Source organism: Pinus tabuliformis, chromosome 3_2 (genome assembly GCF_031772625.1).
Source record: "Pinus tabuliformis cultivar Carrire ecotype Pingquan chromosome 3_2, CPIR1, whole genome shotgun sequence".
Lineage (NCBI taxonomy): Eukaryota > Viridiplantae > Streptophyta > Pinopsida > Pinales > Pinaceae > Pinus > Pinus tabuliformis.
In genome coordinates this window covers 855198395-855204394 of record NC_142302.1, presented here as the reverse complement: position 1 = coordinate 855204394, position 6000 = coordinate 855198395, and positions in this window count along the sequence as shown.

Below are 6000 nucleotides of genomic sequence, written 5' to 3'. Positions count from 1 at the left end.
GGGCAACCTCCTTTACATTACACAAATGAATGATTCCTTGATGATTCAAATGACAAAACCTCCTTTTTATATATAAGATTCTAAGGAGTCACAATATAACCGAGCCGACCTAACAATAAAAATATAAAGGCACAAAAATAACAATAGAGGGATTCTATGGGGCACAGTAATAACAATATGGGGGCAATATGGGCACAACAATATTAATAAGGGATACAACTACAATAGTAATGGGGTAATCACTAGTATTATAGGGTCCTAACACATTATGCTACTTCTTTATTAACCCTGGGTTAGCTCTCAATGAATTGGGATGCTTGCAGGGTATAAAGTAGAGCTTGGAGTAGATCCCAGCCATCGCAATAAATAGCCTAAAAGCAGCCATACTTGTCAGACATATTTGTGCAGGTTGCATCTCTGTTTAAAGATGGAAGGACCGAAGCTAGGCACGAACCATTCCGAAACGCAGCAAGGAATTTAAAGCAATTAATGTACTTTGGTAAATAGATATGGTCAAGCATTCATTCAGCGACTATTGCCCACACTCTGGAAACGCCTGTGCTATTCTGATCACACTCAACAACAACATCATATTAATTCCTTTTGCTCTGTCACGAATTAAATGTAAAATTGTATGTTGAGTTAAATATCAATGCAAAATTCATTTTGATAGGTTAGAGAGTAAGAGAGTTAGAGAAAAAGAGACAACAACATCATATTAATTATTTTTGCTCTGTCATGAATTAAATGTAAAATTGTATGTTAAGTTAAATATGAATGTAAAATTCATTTTGATAGGTGGAGAAAATTTTGGTGGGTGCGTGAAAACAACAGTTACTGTGTTTTACTGTGTGTTATTCCATGTCCACAAAATCCAAGTCTGTGAAATAGCTCCGCGGTGCGTGAAGGTAGATGCACGAAATCAGCTCCGCAATGCACAAAGCTAGCTGTGTGAAAGTAGTGTTGCGAGAGTCATAGCTCTCTGCCCCTCCGCAAAAATTAAATTTCCTAAATTTTTCTAACATGGTATCAAAGCAGGTTAAATGTTGTTAGTGTAAAAACAAGTTCTTTTACTAGCAGTAAGATTTTTTTGGGGGCAAATTGTTTTTAGCATATTTACCAGTAGGTAGAAAGTTTTTTTTACACTCAAAAATGGCAACATCAAGCACAAGCTTGACTAATCCTCAAATGCCTCATTTTAATGGCAAAAATTATGATTATTGGGCTATTACAATGAAGGCCCTATTTTCTTCTCAAGACATTTGGGATTTGGTGGAGAATGATTTTCAAGAACCAACAGATGCAGTAGCATACAATGCCTTATCTCAACAAGAAAAGGATTTGTTAAGGGACAACGGGAAGAAGGATTCGAAAGCTCTATTTTATATTTTGGAAGTAGTTCATGAAAGTATTTTCCCAAGGGTTGGAGTAGCAATGAAGTCCAAGTAAGCATGGGACACCCTCCAAACAACCTACCAAGGCATAGCAAAAATCAAGACAGCAAAGTTGCAAATGTTGATGAGAGATTTTGAAACACTTTGTATGAAAGAGTCTGAGAATATAGACTCGTTGTTTACACATGCAAGTGGGTTGGTTACTCAAATCAGGTCTCATGGTGAGACACTTGAGGAAAGAATGATAGTTGAGAAAGTTTTGAGAAGTTTGCCAACAAGGTTTAAGGCCATTGTTGTGGCCATAGAAGAGACAAAGGATCTCTCACAATTCTGAGTGGATGAGCTTAATGCATCACTGATTTCTCATGAACATAGACTGAATAGAGCAGCAAGTTCCTCATTGGAGCATGCCTTCAAGACAAAAGTATCATTTGGTTAAGGTCGAGGAAGAGGAAGATCATATGGTAGAGCAAGAGGAAGAAGCCCCCACAGAGGTGGAAAAAGCAACCCTTCAAGCTCAAATGGAAGAGGCAGCAATCAAAATCCAAGTCAAGGCCCAAGCCAAAATCAAGCACAAGGTCAGAGGTATGATAAATCTAAAGTTCAATGTAATTACTGTAAGAAGTATGGTCATTATTCCAATGAATGTAGAAAGAAGCAATATGACATTACTAACAAACCAAGTGTAAATTTCACAAGAGAAAATCAGAAACATGATAGCATGTTTTTAGCTTGTAATGTAGCACAAGAAAAACAGAGTGATATATGGTATCTAGATTCAGGGTGTAGCAACCACGTGTCAGGAAACATAGAAGTGTTTTCTGGTCTAGATGAAAGTGTGAATATGAAGTGAAATTAGGGGCTGATAGCAAAGTCTTTGTCATGAGAAATGGAAGAGTTAATATCCTAACAAAGAAGAGGGATAAGAAATACATCTCAAATGTTTACTTTGTCCCCAGTCTGAAACATAATCTCATGAGCATTGGATAGCTCATGTAGAAAGGTTACAATGTCTTCTTCAAAAATGATGTGTGCATAATTTTGGATAGGCCTCCAAGTAGACAGTTGATTGCAAAGGTTCAGATGACAAACAATAGAATGTTTCCCCTAAAAATAATATCAAATTTGTGGAAAAGAAGGTGCACAAGCACAACTATCTATGAACTCATAAGAAGATGGAAGAAAAGAGGCAGCTGTCACACAAGTAAACTTTTAAGCAGAGGTAAAAGATGAAAACGAGTTATGGAACTTGAGATTTGGACATCTCAACTTTGGAGGTTTAAATTTGTTGCATAGGAAAGACATGGTGAAGGGTTCACCACTCATTGAAAAACCAAACAACATATGTGAAGGATGTATCTTGGGAAAGCAACATAGAGAGACATTTCTAGTTGGAAAGTTAGTGAGGACAAAGGCAGCTTTGGAGATTGTCCATTCATATTTATGTGGACCAATGCAGACACCATCAATTGGTAGTAGCCACTATGTATTGACCTTCATAGATGACTACACAAGGAAGACATGGGTCTATCTCGTAAAATAGAAAAGTAAAGTGTTCGAGCGCTTTCACTAATACAAGGCCCTTGTTGAGAAGAGAAGTGGACACTACATCAAAGTCCTTAGGACTGATAGAGGTGACAAATATATTTCAAATTACTTCCTTCAATTTTGCAGGGAGCATGGAATTCACAAGCAATTTACAACAAGATATACACCGCAGAAAAATGGTGCGGCAGAAAGAAAGAATAAGACCATTATGGAAATGGCAAGGAGTATGTTGAAGGCAAAACATTTGCCAAATGATTATTGGGCTGAAGTTGTCACTTGTGTAGCGTATATCTTCAATAGATGTCCAACCAAAAGCATCAAGAACATAGTTCCTGAAGAAGCATGGAGTGGATGAAATCATAGTGTTACTCACATGAGAGTTTTTGTGGCTTATGTACATGTCCTGGATGAGTTGAGAAGGAAGTTGGACAACAAGGGGGAGAAATGCATATTTGTTGGATACAGTGATGAATCCAAGGCATACAAATTCTACAGTCCATTAACCAAGAAAGTCATAATCAGCAGAGATGTGCAGTTTATAGAAGAGGAAGCATGGGATGGAAGTTTAGAAAAGACAGTCAATGTCAAACCATGCATACCACATGAGGACAAAGAGGAATTAAAAACAACAAGTAATTCCTCAACAATGACTCCCTCTACTCCTATTCAAGTGTAGCAAAGCATGCAGAAAGCAATGCCATCAACAAATAATAGGATTGTTTTGCATAGCAAAGCAAGTGCTTCTCCAAGCACACCATGAAGCGCGACACCAAGTGACATGTCAAGCCCATCTTCAACAAGCACAAGAAGACCAAAATTCAAAAATTTAAATGAAACTTATGAGTAAGATGAAGTTGATAGTAGTGCTGGTCCAAATTCCTTATTTTTATTATTTTGTCATGTAGATGACCCAATACACTTTGAAGATACAGTCAAAGAACAAAAATGGGTTACGACAATGGAGGAAGAAATAGAAGCAATAGAAAAGAATGACACATGGGAGTTAGTGAGCCTTCTGAAAGGAAAACATGTCATTGGAGTAAAGTGGGTCTATAAGACCAAAAGAAACATTCAGGGAAATATTGAAAGGCACAAAGCAAGACTAGTTGTCAAAGGATACAAGCAGTAGCATGGAAGAGATTAAGTGGAGACGTTCGTGCCAGTTGCAGAGATGGAGATAGTGAACGCATTTGTGGCAATTTCCACGCAACACAAATGGAGAGTGTATCAAATGGACATAAAATCAACGTTCTTGAATGGAGTGCTGAAAGAGGAAGTGTATGTTACACAACCGCTTGGTTATGAGGTAGAAGGTCAAGAAGACAAAGTGTATCGGTTGAGGAAAGCTCTGTGTGGGTTGAAGCAATCACTGCGCACATGGTACAATAGGAAAGATGCTTACTTGTTGAACAATGGTTTCGACAAATGTGATGGTGAGCCTACTCTCTACATCAAAGAGAGTGAAGGTAAGATTCTCATTGTAATCTTATATGTAGATGATTTGATTTTTATAGGCAGTGATGATTTCCTCATCGTTGATTTCAAACAAGTCATGAAGAGTGAATTTGAAATGACTGACTTGGGATTGTTAAGATATTTTTTGGGCATAGAAGTGAAGCAAAGAGAAAATGGAATTTTTATCTCTCAAGGAAAGTATGTGGTAGATGTTTTGGAGAGGTTTAAAATGTAGAACAACAAGTTTGCACCAACTCCAACTATCATAGGGTTGATGTTGAGTAAAGAAAATTACAACAACAGTATCAATCCGACATTGTACAAAATCATGATAGGCAGCTTGATGTATTTGACCACCACTAAGCCGAATGTAATGTATGTAGTAAGTTTGGTGTCAAGGTTCATGGAGACAACCAAGGAGACACATTGGCAAGCAGCGAAAAGTATTTTGAGGTATGTCAATGGGACAAAACAGTATGGCGTTTTGTACACAGCAACAAGTGATTTCAGGCTCGTTGGTTACACTGACAGTGATTGGGTAGGCAGTGTCGATGACAGAAAGAGCACACCAGGATATGTTTTTCATTTGGGTTCTGGAGCCAGTGTAACTGTCAACAACAGAAGCTGAATATGTCACACCAACATCAACAGTGTGTCAGGCAGTTTGGATGAGAAGGATGTTGAGAGATCTTTGTCATGACCAAGAGGGAGCGACAACTACTTTCTGCGACAACAACTCAGCAATTGCATTGTCAAAGAATTATGTCTTCCACAAGATGACCAAGCATATTGATGCTAAATATCATTTTATTAAAGAGTTGATTAACAATGATGAAATTGTGTTGAAGCACTGTAGGTCACAGGAACAATTTGTTGACATCTTCACAAAGGCATTGGCATGTGAAAGTTTTGTTTATCTCAAAAACTATTTGGGAATTGTCAATGGAGGCAATTGTGATTAAGAGGGAGTGTTTGAAATAATAATTCCAACAACCGCAATAAACAGCCTGACAACAACCATACTTGTCAGAGGTATTTGTGTAGGTTGCATCTCTATTTGAAGATGGAAGGACTGAAGCACGCGAATCATTCCGAAACGAAGCAAGGAATTTAAAGCACTTAGTGTACTTTGGTAATAGATATGGACAAGCATTCATTCAATGAGTATTGCCCACACTTCAGAAACACCTGCGCAAATTTGATCACACTCAACAACAACATCATATTAATTATTTTTGCTCTGGCATGAATTAAATGTAAAATTGTATGTTGAGTTAAATATGAATGTAAAATTCATTTTGATAGGTTAGAGAGTAAGAGAGTTAGAAAAAAAGAGACAACAACATCATATTAATTATTTTTGCTCTGTCATGAATTAAATGTAAAATTGTATGTTAAGTTAAATATGAATATAAAATTCATTTTGATAGGTTAGAGAGTAAGAGAGTTAGAGAAAAAGAGAGCATAAGTCTCTGGGGAGAAAATGGTGGAGCAAATTTTAGTGAGCGAGTGAAAACCACTGTTTAACTATGTGTTATTCCACGACCTTGAAATCCAAGTCTGTGAAATAGCTCCAGGGTGCTCAAAGGTAGCTGCACGAAAT